Source organism: Aedes aegypti, chromosome 2 (genome assembly GCF_002204515.2).
Source record: "Aedes aegypti strain LVP_AGWG chromosome 2, AaegL5.0 Primary Assembly, whole genome shotgun sequence".
NCBI classification, from domain to species: Eukaryota; Metazoa; Arthropoda; class Insecta; order Diptera; family Culicidae; genus Aedes; species Aedes aegypti.
In genome coordinates this window covers 229,780,266-229,793,590 of record NC_035108.1, presented here as the reverse complement: position 1 = coordinate 229,793,590, position 13,325 = coordinate 229,780,266, and the positions used below count along the sequence as shown (strand labels likewise).

The 13,325-nt window shown below is 35.8% G+C and overlaps 1 protein-coding gene and 1 non-coding gene across 2 annotated transcripts in view; both read right to left on the bottom strand.

The window, feature by feature from the left end:
- LOC5574548 (scavenger receptor class B member 1) overlaps window positions 1–13,325 on the bottom strand; it is a 494,233-nt gene that overhangs the window by 23,935 nt on the left and 456,973 nt on the right. The gene's annotated exons all lie outside the window — the stretch shown is intronic.
- Window positions 11,678–11,749, bottom strand: Trnaa-agc. The gene has a single exon. It is a non-coding gene; the product is annotated as a tRNA-Ala (tRNA).

Sequence of the window (13,325 nt, the reverse complement as noted above, 5' to 3'; positions counted from 1 at the left end):
AGCACATTTTTTTTGCTGTTATAAGGTTTTGACGTTTTGAAGTTTACATGTACCGTAATTCGGGGTAACATTGTTCTTTTTTTTGGATATACAGTGGGGGTTCGCTGGTTGGAACACGATTGCCTTCCATCTAGCGAATCCGACCCGTTAGGTGTCGGCCAGGGTAGACGCGTCACGCGAAGCGACGCGAAAATCCTTTGGAGTTTGACATTTCATTATTAATAATTGTTATTCCTTCCCAGACAATTTTCGCGTCGCTTCGCGTGACGCGTCTACCCTGGCCGACACCTTAGTTGGAACGACTGACAGCTGGTGAACATGTTATTCTTCTTCTTCTTCTTCTTTCTGGCGTTACGTCCCATCTGGGACAGAGCCTGCTTCTCAGATTAGTGTTCTTATGAGCACTTCCTCAGTTATTAACTGAGAGCTTTCTTTGCCGATTGACCATGTTTGCATGTGTATATCGTGTGGCAGGTACGAAGATACTTTATGCCCTGGGAATCGAGAAAATTTCCTTTACGAAAAGATCCTCGACCAGCGGGATTCGAACCCACGACCCTCAGCATGGTCATGCTGGATAGCTGCGCGTTTACCGCTACGGCTATCTGGGCCCCTAACATGTTATTCTACAATGCTATGAAAATATAAGATCTTAGAAAATGCTTTTGGTTGAAGAGCTAAATAGTTTTTTCCAAAAACTCCTAGGAAAAGCTGTTTGTCAAAGTTTAATATTATTTTTCGCAAAACAAAAATCCTCATTTTTATGAACAAATTGTATGTTTGTATCCTTTATTATTCCACTAAAGGTAGAGCTTTAAAAAAATCAATTATATTCCACCGTTCTCTGACTTTAGGTCACTTTAGTGATTTATACATTTATGGCCAAATTTGCTGATACATTCGCTCCCAGCAAAAGAGAAAAGTAAAAAGCGTGTTCAAAACAAGTTTAGACTACTAAAGAAACTATATTTGTATAATCAAGAGCTAAATCGTGAGTTTAAACCAAAGTCTTATGTATAATTTTCACACTTTATTTTCGTTTTACTAAAAAGTCTCATACTTTTAAAATCATGTACGCATATTTATCGATCTACCGCAAATTGTAAACATTTTTCTCCGAATATTTCAATTGGTAATCTCAGAATAACGTATTATGAAAATAATATGAGGAAAATAAATTCGATTTTATTATAGCAATGTTGCAAATTTTGATAATTGTCAATGTATTCCAAAGGTCTTCTAAAAATAAAGTACCGTAATCCGGGGTAACATTGATCATTTTTTTGAATATTTCTTCAATATTTCGTTTGAAAATGCAAATGTTGCAAATTTTATATTTTTAAAACAAGTACTGACACCCATAGCTCGAGACTATATACTGTATTTTGTTTATTGAAAGATTTAAGCATGTTAAAAAAATGTTTAAGGCGATTTTTTGATTTAGCTGATATGGGGTAACATTGATCACCTATGTAAACAACGTTCGGTAATACTGAAAATGTCGTTACATACTTAAATCATAGCCCCTGAAGCTGAATATGAAGACCAAACGCTTACAAGTCATTTATTTTTTGAGTTATTTTAAAATTAAAAACACCTTGAACCACGGAATACGCCTAAAGGTAGGCAATTTCCTAAGGGAATTTTACATTCTTAACAGTAATTCGGTAATGTTGCCAAATTGAGCATACTTATAAAAGTTTTGACAACGGAATCGTTTTCGGCGATGTAATTTTTAGTAAGAACCACATTTTCCTTGCTTATATCGTTTGTAGAACTTATGTGAGACATGAATCTTCGGTAGTGTCATCCTTAACAATTAAAATCATTGTTTAAAAAAGTTTACAAATTTACGCATAAAGTAAACGCAATTTTCGCAAAAAATATCAACTTTCATTAGCTAATGAATATAAGAAAGAGAAGCACCATTAATGATTTGGATATATTTCATCAATAAATGATAATACGAACTTTTGATGAGATGAGTCATTCCGATCAATGTTACTCCGCTGATCAATGATACCCCAGATTACGGTAATTGTTTTTCTATTGTGCTTTAAATGTGACGTGGGGACTAAATAAGTAACTCGATGGAGGCGTTAATTGTTTTCCATATTAATACTATATTAGCACTTCCGTCAGGACGTACTTTGAACCAACAAATTCTACTCATATCGGTCCCCTTCAAATTTAAAAAAAAATTCTCTAAAAATATCGGGGAAAAATGATTTTATCATATTTGTAAAATTGTTCCTCCAAAAATAATTCGATTTTTTCCATCAGGCTTCTGATTGATGATGCTCCCGAAGAGCAAGCCTTTCAAGAAAATAAAAAATATAGATTGTTGAATTTTCCAGCCATTTTCTAATAATCATTGATTTTGATAACCTCCAAAAATCGACCGTTTTAAACGTTGTTCCATATTCGTGTGAAATTTAATTATTTTGGAGAATTTTTCATTATCACAACATTGTACAATACTAGTCGAACGATGTACAGAAAACCGATTGAAATTTCATTGATAAATTAAAAAGATACAGCATGCACAAGGTGTCCACTTTATAAAATGAACAGTCCTTAACGCATCTGGAGAGCAAATCGTTACGAAACGCACATATACATACGCATTTGTTCTGTATATGGAGACTTCAATTCAACGGTACTCAGACGTCAAAGTCAGTTTGACATTTTCTGGAGAAATTTGAGTGCTTTTTAGTTGAAATATTTTCCAACCAGCGAACATCCAACAATCGAGTCATTCCATGTACCGGACCTCCAACGAGCGAATCCCCACTGTATCTTAAAAAATTAATTTGAAACTGCATTAGTAACTAGTTTTATATTTTTAAAGCAAGTACTGACACCCAATGCTCGTGGGATGTCTGCATTATTTTTAGTAATTTCTCAATTATGCTAAACTCAACATATTTATGAAAGTTTTGACAACGGAATCGTTTTCAGCGACGTTATTATTAGTAAAAACTGCATTTCTTCTGGTCATATCGTTTCCAGAACCCATGTTTCTTTGAGCGTGTCATGCATAATCATGAAAATCATTGTTTCCAAAAGTTGAAGAATTTACGCACGGACACAACTTATTTTTTGCAAAAACATTATTGTTTATTAGCTTATGAATAGAATGAATAATGCCGTTGTCGTCTTCGCTACCTACATGTAAATGCATGCTAGAGCGATCAGAGTACCAACTTGTCAAACAAAGAGCTAAAACTAACCAGCAACAGCTTTATTGATGATGATTTGGTAAGAAATTGTCGATCGAATTGAAATATGCAAACAGAGAAGACTGTAAAAATGCTACCGCCGCCCGACCCGAGCGACGAGAACTTAGGTAAAACTTTGTTTGCATTTATCTCCGTTGAAAACTAATCAACCAAAATTATAATTGATAAATAAATTAAATAATTAATCAATTAATAGTAAAAGATAAAGTGTCTCTGGTTGTAACTCCTTTACGTCGAATGCATTGTTGTGACCCGTTTTGTTTGAAATTGTGCTGCAATTCAATTTAAGTGCGTTCTCCACGGAAACGACGAGTCAGCTGGATGTCCTTCGGCATGATGCTGACACGCTTGGCGTGGATCGCGCACAGGTTGGTATCCTCAAACAAACCGATCAGTTAGGCCGAGCTCTGGAATCGCAGATTTGCCTCTACATTTCCCGGGATACCACGACGAAGCAGAAGAAGTTCTTCATGGTGCGGAACTTCTTCGAGTGTCAAATGGAGATCATGCCAATCGTGCCTGGCAAATTTAACTTCGATTTGAACAAAGAGGAGAACACGGAGCTCGCGGACTTCATGAAGAAGTACCTCCAGCTCAAACTGGCTTCGGAACCCACTAAATCAACCAATCTTAGTGGATCATGCGTGGACCTAACGTTCGACTGGAATATTTGTTTGGGAAGCAAGAGTTACCGGTGTTGAAGTGTTAACCGAACCAACCAACCAACAATGTCTATAATAAGTCAGAATTGACATGAAAATTGATTGAATTTTTATCAGTAGAAATCTTTCATAAGTTCGTGACGGTCTCAAGTTTGGAAATAGAAGAAGCTAACTTTAAGGAACAGTCCCACTTTAATTATGCTTTATAAAGCTCTTAAAGATTTTGTCACATAAAGCAAACATAAAGTATTCACATACTGTTATGTCACCAGTCACCGTGCGGCCTCCACATATACAGATTCCTACAGAATATTCTGATATTTTATTTCAAAACTGATTAAATGAAGTAGTTCTTGTCACAAAGCTTTTTGAAAAATTTAGTTTATGTAGTCCAAATCATGTGAATTCTGTTTAATAATGAGATTTCTTTACACTCTTAGTAGAAACGCCAAAAATTCACATTTTTCATTTTAACGTTAGAGTATCAAATTTTCCATAATTTCAACAAGTTTCCGCTGTAGATACTACAAGCAAGATGTATTTCATCGTATGAGCAATGAGATTTTATGCAAATTATTATTTTTGTTGTGTTTCAGTCGAAACCCAAATGCACGGTGAATGGACCCTTCTCAATATGTATGGTTCCTATTGCCGTGCATTAGTATAAAAGGCATGAAATTATTGAGTAATACTAGATTTATTGTTATTACGTGATATAACTACTTCATATTCAGTTTTTGAGCGAATATGGAATGGTTTGGACAATACAGTCAAACCCACTATAACGATTTAAATGAAAAATTAATGATTTAGCCATATATTAAACTTTCCATGGATTTTATTGTAAATAACGATTTGAATACTCTTGAAAATGAATGCGCACACTACTAGCGACATAGTTATTTCACCAACAGCGTTTCCTCAAGATACAAAATTAAATCATGACGAAAACTATACGCACGGTAAATGGTGACATAGAACGGTATGAGGCGACCTTAACATGATATTTGTAAACATAATTTTTGAGTATTTTTTGTTATGCATCACTAGTTTTAAAGTTTTTTTTTCCTGAATTATGGTATAAATGTACGCTTCGTAGTGGTATTTTAGTACGCTTTTTTTAATGAATGGTAGCTTGACGGTATAGCTTCGTGGTTACTTGGGTGGATATTGCGATCCATCTTGAGACAACTGCAGGGGAAGTTTAAGAGATTTTTAACAATTTGAGAGCATCCTTCTGGTTATGTAAGGTTATAATCCAAAATGCTGATTAGCAATGTTTCGGATCTGAAGGAAAAAATCCGAAAAAGACGCGCAGAATCATATTCGGTCTCAAATATTCCGATCCTTGGAAAATCAAAACAATCGAGACCTGTCATACGATGTACCAGAATACCTTTACGTTGCTTTTCGAATCGATACGGAAAAGAGTGATAAAGGTGCCTCGATATTATGGATCCGACAGAAATAAGGACAAACATTTTTTTTTTTAAATATATTTGTTCTCAATTTCCAAGTGTCGCGACTAATATTTGAATATTGCGCTGTGTTCACAAACATCGTAAGAATGCAGCGCCACACATGTCATTATGACAGTTATGTCGGGAACGAGTCACACGTCGCGTGTCCCACACGCGCGTTCCGATTTGGTGGGCGCGCGACAATACAAAGCTTCATTTTTCTTTGTCAATATATAACTTTACTTAGACATCATACGTTACTCGTTTTTCGATATTCATGAAGGTAACTTAAGCCCAATCGATAAAACATGATCTAACGAAATTTCGTAACATTTCTTCGAAGATTTATAATGCAAGCTTGATAAAGAAAGTTACTCATAAGGTTTTATATTATGTATCCGGTAGAAATCAAGCCCAACATTTATTTAAAATTATTGTTTTCTCAGGCCCAGGCTTCGACCCAGGCGAAATGACATTTAGTGTAGAAATTCACAGCAGAATAAAAGAGAGGCAGATAGAAAATAGTCATTAATGCATAAACTTTATTAATTCTGTGACTATTTTTATTTCTGAGTGATCTAATCCATCGGTGTACTGAATTCGCTCGATCTGAGAATTGTGACACTTGAGCGGGCACGCTCCCGTATGATTCCCACGTGATTTGGACCCGCTCTAGAGTCAAAATTATTCGACCGAGTCAGTTTAGTACACCAATGGATAAGACCATACGAAAACCCCTGTTCACTTGTCAAAATGATGTTGTACTAGATTCATGTTGTACTAAACTCATGTTGTACTAGCTTATCTATGTTTGTGATGCCTGGCAGCGGCACGTGTACATTTTTCTCAGCCGCCAATGAAAGACAATGGACCGAAATTCATAAATTTCCAAAAAGGGGAAACCATCAACCCTTATCGCCATGAAAAACCTGCCAGGCTTGAAAACCCTCCACTCTTTGACCCCATGCGTCCACCTCACGGAAGAATCTGCAGCCGGGGACCAACGCTTCCTGAAAGCACGTCTACGGGACCCGAAAATCATGGACATAGTGCGGACCTATCGTCATTCTTGCATGACCAGTCCCCTTCAACATGTATTCGTGGACTTACCAAAACTAGCGCATCTTTAACATTAGCAGCAGAAGGACTACCAGCGGACACTAATCTCTTGCGCGAAATTTTCTTGGACGTCCACGAAGAACTCGGAACTCTCGCGACGCCGTAGAAGACTTGAAGTCGTACCGGGCATTCTTATCCAGCGAACGCGTACAGCTACTGCAGCTTACCAGGGAGAGTGCAAATAAATTTTACTCAACCGGCTTACAAAATTTTCGAAAATAAAGACGCATTCCTTGGAAGCAGTTCATCACTGACGTCTCCACAACATCCACCCTACACACGCTACCTGACGCACATAGTAATGTAAGTATTACTAATAATCCTCGTCTTCTCAACAGAATGCGACTGAAATTCTGGTAAATTGCCAAAATTTCCATCGAATGAAAAGCTCAGCCAAAATGAAGGAAATTCAACAAAAACTTTTATCTTCTTCTTTCAATGTAATTCTTGGAACTGAAACTAGCTGGGACGAAAGCGTAAGAAGCGAAGACATTTTTGGATACAATTTTAATGTATTTCGGCACGACCGAAATTTGCAACACTGTAATAAGAAGTCCGGTGGTGGAGTTCTCATAGTCATCAATGCAGACTTTACTTCTGAAGAAATTGAAACTTTCAAACACAAAGAATTCGAAAATGTTTGGGCTAAAGCTCTAATTAATGGAGAAATGCATATTTTTTCATCCGTGCATTTTCCACCTGAACACGCTAACAAACATTCTTTCGAATTATTTTTCAAAATTGTCGAAACTATTATTTCAAATATGGAACCTGAAGTAAAACTGCATATTTATGGCGACTTTAACCAACGCAATGCCGACTTCATGGCAGACAATGAAAATGTATCACTTTTACTCCCAGTCGTAGGCGAAGACAGTACTTTACAATTTTTATTCGACAAAACATCATATTTTGGCCTAAATCAAATTAATCACGTAAAAAACCAGCAAAATTCTTACTTGGACCTCTTATTTACAAATTGCACTGAAGATTTCTGTGTGTATTCATCATTATCACCTCTATGGAAAAATGAAGTATTTCACACAGCAATTGAATACTCAATCTTCATACATAAAACTTCTCTCCCCAGCGACTGGGAGTACGAGGAAGTGCCGGAATACAATAAAGCAAATTACAAAGAAGCCAAACGTAGACTATGTACAATTGATTGGCAACATATTATAAGTATTGAAGGAAATGTCAACACCGAAGTAGACAAGTTCAATTATTCAATTATTCAACAAATAATTAATGAAACTGTGCTAACAAGAAGAAAATGACATACGCAAAATAACATATTACCGGTGTGGTTTAGCCAACAACTGAAAAACCTGAAGCAGAAAGCGCATAAATTATACAAAAAAAAGAAAATACTGCCACGAACTTACAAAATTATCATGACATATGTAATCAACTAAACTCAGCCATTAACTCCGTAAGGTCGAATCCGAAGTCAAACCATGTCCTAAAAACTTTTTTAATTATGTAAACACAATATTAAAAAGTAGCAATTTCCCATCGCGAATGCATTTTGACGGAAACGTAGGTGAAAACTCTTCCTTTATCTGCAACCTCTTTGCAGATTTCTTCCAAGAAGTGTATACCACCTACTCTGAAGAAGACAGCGACCGCAATTTCTTTTATTTTTTCTCAGAAATTTCTAATAGTATATCTATTGAAAAACTATCACAACAAGAAATCTTATCAGCACTTAAAAACCTGGACGCAACTAAGGGAGCAGGACCGGATGGCATTACACCTGTGTTCTTCAAAAATCTCTCAGAAGAACTTACCCTTCCCTTAGAACGCCTTTTCAACATGCCTCTGTACAAAATCTGACATACGGAACTATCGCGGAATTGCCATTATCTCATATATTCCCAAACTCTTCGAATCTCTCGTAAACGACAAAATTTTCCAGCAACCAAATTACTTGTAGGCAGCATGGCTTTTTTAAAGGCCGCTCGACATCTTCCAATCTGCTAGAATTTGTATCTTTCATTCTCAACGCAATGGACAATGGCAAGCACGTAGAAGCCCTCTACACTGACTTCAGTAAGGCATTTGACCAAATCGACAAACCATTATTAATCTTCAAATTGCAAAAAATAGGAATGGAGCCAGAACTCTTGAGTTGGATCCAGTCATATCTATCACATCGGAAACAAATTGTGCGCTTTCAAAATAAGTTATCAGCACCCATTTCTGTAACCTCCGGAGTACCCCAAGGTACTTCACTTCTTTTTACTTTGTATGTAAACGACATTTCCTTTTTACTTAGAAAAATAAAATTTCTTATATATGCAGACGACATGAAGCTCTTCATGGAAGTACGTAATTCTAGCGAAGCAGAAGAATTCCAGAATGACATTAACTTATTCTTCACTTGGTGCAAAAAAAAAGTCTACTCCAGCTCAATATCAAAAAATGTTTTTTTTTATTTCTTTATTAGTATCATTCCAAACATTACATTCATTATTTCTTATATCTAGGTGTTCTGTGTTATTAGACAACACTATCATCCTAATTTGGTAAAACAAATCTAAGATTTTATTAACATTTTGTTAACAACATATTACATTTCATTTGCCGTAGCAGTTCAAATTATTTACAGGTGAGTTGATTTCACCTGCTTATAAGAGAAAAAAAAAACTTTTGAATATACTTAACCTAACTTAACCTAAACATATAACGCATTAATCGTGGCAATAGAAGATTGTAACGATTTTTGCCTGAAATTATTAATTATTTTATTTGACATTTGTTCCAATGTTTCAACATTGGATATTCTATGTAACTCATACCAGGGAGGAAGCTTCAGAATCATTTTCAAAATTTTATTTTGAATTCTCTGCAGAGCTTTCTTCCTGGTATTACAACAGCTAGTCCATATTGGTACAGCATACAACATGGCTGGCCTGAAAATTTGTTTGAATATCAAAAGCTTGTTCTTAAGACAAAGTTTTGATTTTCTAATAATAAGTGGATAGAGACATTTTACATATTTGTTACATTTGGCTTGAATGCCCTCAATGTGATTTTTAAAAGTTAAATTCTTATCTAGCATGAGCCCTAGATACTTTACTTCATCTGACCAATTAGTAACCCCTCTCATCGTGACAACATGTCTACTTGAAGGTTTCAAATAAAGAGCTTTTGGTTTATGTGGGAATATTATTAGTTGAGTTTTGGAAGCATTAGGAGAAATCTTCCATTTTTGCAAGTATGAAGAAAAAATATCCAAACATTTTTGCAATCGACTACAGATGACACGCAGGCTTCGTCTTTGGCGGAGAGGCCTGTGTCATCCGCAAACAAGGATTTTTGACATCCCTGAGGTAACACAGGTAAATCAGATGTGAAAATATTGTATAATATTGGTCCCAAAATGCTGCCTTGGGGAACACCAGCTCTTACAGGAAGTCTTTCAGATCTGGAGTTCTGATAATTAACCTGAAGTGTACGATTTGACAGATAACTTTGAATTATACTAACAATGTATGTTGGAAAATTAAAGTTTTTTAATTTTACAATCAAACCTTCATGCCAAACACTATCGAATGCTTTTTCTATGTCTAGAAGAGCAGGACCAGTAGAATAGCCTTCATATTTGTTGGAACGGATCAAATTTGTTACACGTAAAAGTTGATGAGTGGTCGATGTTCATTGGCAAAAATTGAATTTTCGTTGATGTGGGCCATCATTCTGTTCAAAATAACCTTTTCAAAAAGTTTACTGATGGAGGAAAGCAAACTGTTTGGACGATAGCTAGAAGCTTCTGCAGGATTTTTGTCTGGTTTTAAAATTGGAACAACCTTAGCATTTTTCCATTTGTCAGGAAAATATGCTAATTGAAAACATTTGTTTAATATATCAACTAAAAATGATAAACTACTTTCTGAAAGTTTCTTGATGAGGATCTAGAAAATTCCATCATCACCAGGAGCTTTCATATTTTTGAATTTTTTAATAATAGTTCTCACTTCTTCCAAATCAGTCTCCCAGGCATTTTCGAAAACGTTCTCTTGATTGAGAATATTTTTGAAGTCCTGAGTAACTTGATTTTCAATTGGACTAGTAAGTCCTTAATTAATAGCAAGTTTTGAGCTTTTTCGCAATTTGTTAGTAATAATTTGTTTTCCTCTTTCAATGCCGGTATTGGCTTCTGAGGTTTTTTCAAGATTTTAGATAATTTCCAAAAGGGCTTAGAGCCAGGGTCCAATTGAGAAATTTTATTTTCAAAATTGTTGTTTCTTAAATCTGCAAAACGTTTCTTGATTTCTTTCTGCAAATCCTGCCATATAATTTTCATAGCAAGATCACGAGTGCGTTGAAATTGCCTTCTCCTCACGTTTTTAAGACGGATCAAGAGTTTAAGATCATCGTCTATAATCACGGATTCAAATTTTACTTCACATTTTGGAATTGCAATGCTCCTGGCTTCAACAATGGAATTTGTTAAAGTTTCAAGACCATTGTCAATATCAAGTTTAGTTTCTAAAGAAATGTTAACATCAAGATAAGAGTCATCATACGTTTCATATATATTCCAGTCGGCTCGTAAATAATTGAAAGTGGAGCTGATAGGATTGAGAATCGCTTCATGGGATATTTGAAATGTAACAGGGACATGATCAGAATCAAAATCAGCATGAGTAACTAATTGGCTACAAAGATGACTAGAGTCGGTTAAGACCAAATCAATCGTAGAAGGATTTCTAGAAGAGGAAAAACATGTAGGGCTATCAGGGTATTGAATTGAGAAATATCCTGAAGAGCACTCATCAAATAAAATTCTGCCGTTGGAATTACTTTGAGAATTATTCCTTGACCGATGTTTGGCATTAAAGTCACCAATGACAAAATTTTTTGACTTATTGCGAGTCAATTTTCGCAAGTCAGTTTGGAGCAAATTAACTTGCTGTCCAGAGCATTGAAAAGGCAGATAGGCAGCTATGAAAGTATATTTACCAAGTTGTGTTTCAACAGAAACACCTAAAGTTTCAAAAACTTTAGTTTCAAATGACGAAAACAGTTGATGTTTTATACGCCTATGAATGATGATTGCAACTCTCCCACATGCCCCATCAAGTCGATTATTACGATAAACAAACAAGTTAGGATCTAAATTTATTAACTCATTACGCGTGGTAAAGATGGACAAATTATGGGCGAAATTATGAAAAAAATTCACGTGCTCGGCTGGGATTCGAACCCAGGACTCTTGTATGCTAGACGAGCGCTTTACCAACTAAGCTACCGAGCCACTTGGTGACCCAATAACTGAGTTGGTTACAAGTTTAGAATTCAAATCCCTACAGACCACGCGGACCCCTTTCATAACCCCTTTCATAACCCATACCCATATCCATCCATCTCATGTTGCTACACACGCGGAACGAGCGAGTGCGATTTATTTAGTGTTGAAACTGTTTGCCTATCGTACCTACATCGCTTCCACAACAACTGTATTGTGGAAGAGTAAAGATGTGGGAAGGCTATCAACGTGTCGTTCTCACTCAAGTGACGACATGACTACTACAGAGAGGCAGTAACACTCTAATATAAATTGGAATGGGAATATTATTAGTTGAGTTTTGGAAGCATTAGGAGAAATCTTCCATTTTTGCAAGTATGAAGAAAAAATATCCAAACTTTTTTGCAATCGACTACAGATGACACGCAGGCTTCGTCCTTTGGCGGAGAGGCCTGTGTCCTCCGCAAACAAAGATTTTTTACATCCCTGAGGTAACTCAGGTAAGTCAGATGTGAAAATGTTGTATAATATTGGTCCCAAAATGGTGCCTTGGGGAACACCAGCTCTTACAGGAAGCCTTTCAGATCTGGAGTTCTGATAATTAACCTGAAGTGTACGATTTGACAGATAACTTTGAATTATTCTAACAATGTATGTTGGAAAACTAAAGTATTTTAATTTTACAATCAAACCTTCATGCTGTCATGTCTACCTATCTCAAGTGATATTAATTATTCTACCTTCTGACTTGGTGCCTTTTATCTGTTCGTACCTACGGTATTTCTGAGCTATAAGTACTGGCTGCAGTTGGCACAGAAAGAAGACTTCCTGGACTGTGGTCAGATTAACATATTATTTTATTCTTTATTTACAGGATATAAAAGTGGCGACGAGGATCATGGAAACGTGTGTTTAAGATAATCGATTTTCTTTGGGGTGGCGAATTGCCAATTGGGTCCTAAAATGTTTAATGAATTCTCGTTTTTATTCAATAATACGAAAGAGCATGTTCTTGCAACTACTTTAGCAAGTTTTCCCGCTCAAAAAACGGCTATATCATTTTTTAACTTCAATTTTAAAAATGGTTCCAAATATCAACCTTGACACTTGTGATCTTGTTTGACATTCACTTTTTCGACAAAAATGCCACAGGGCATATAGTTTTAACACTGGGGTTGTTCCTATCTGACATTTCGGAAGGGACACGGAAAACAAAATATACCCAAAATTCGAGTTTAAACCAAGGGGTGTGACAAAATCTCAAAAATCATAAAAAAAATGTTTTTTGTACTTAAACCAATGAAAATCATTTAAAAATTGAGTAAACATGTGTTTTTGCCCTAAACTTAAGCGTTTGGTAATAAAATTGAGACAGGGCTTTAGGACCCTATTGTATCTGTTTTGAAAGTGCGGTGAAATTGCCGATTTGCGTTGAACCAAATTGTTCTTCAGAGCTGGCGAAATTGTCGTTTATTGTGAACATAGTTGTTCTTTTGTGAAGCGATTGCTGTATTGAGATGAACAAAATTGTTCTTTAGTGTTGACAAATGTGTCAAATGTAATGTTGAGCAGTAAAATCTAATGA